The sequence below is a fragment of the Pygoscelis adeliae genome, unplaced genomic scaffold, assembly GCF_000699105.1.
Source record: "Pygoscelis adeliae isolate BGI_AS28 unplaced genomic scaffold, ASM69910v1 Scaffold386, whole genome shotgun sequence".
Lineage (NCBI taxonomy): Eukaryota > Metazoa > Chordata > Aves > Sphenisciformes > Spheniscidae > Pygoscelis > Pygoscelis adeliae.
Genome location: NW_008824940.1, coordinates 1,289,128 through 1,289,770, shown reverse-complemented (window position 1 = coordinate 1,289,770; position 643 = coordinate 1,289,128).

The following is a 643-nucleotide window of genomic DNA, read 5'->3' as shown; positions in this document are numbered from 1 at the left end:
CGAAGTCTCCTGGACGTAGCTGCCTCCGCTTGTTTCCCTGAGGCTAATCTCTAGTCTTCATTCCTGCCGGGATGATTTTTTAACTGATGTTAAAGATGTGGGCTGTCCTTTGCTCTTTTAATGGCTAAATTATTGTAATTCCTGACTGGTGGAAAGCGGTATCTTGCATTTTGTACTTTGGACACTTCTGTAGAAAAAGTCATTTGTTCTCATTTCCCTCTCGTTGGCTGCACTGTCCCTCCTTTCTGAATGGACCCTGGGTTCTGTTCATGAAGACTAATGAATGATTTAAGCAGTAATAAAACTACTCCCGTTTCCCAATTTCTACTTCCAACGTGCAATGACTGATGCCCTCTTTGGTAGATCTGCCTTAGAGCAGCAGTTACAAGTCAGACAGTTTGAAGACGAGGGCCAGAAGAGCGTTTTTGTTCTTCACCCACTCCTGAGTGTTTTGGGGATTTTATTTAACACCTCTAGAATTTCGATTTTTTTATTTTATCCCTCTGCAAGGAGGACGAGCGCAAATGATACTCGCGGGTAGCATTTCGGTGCCCCGATCTTCCCCAGCGGTACTGGCGGGAGCGCTTCCCGGTTTGGCTTGTGGCGGCCCCCCGTCCCCGGCACCACCGCCGCTTGTTACCGG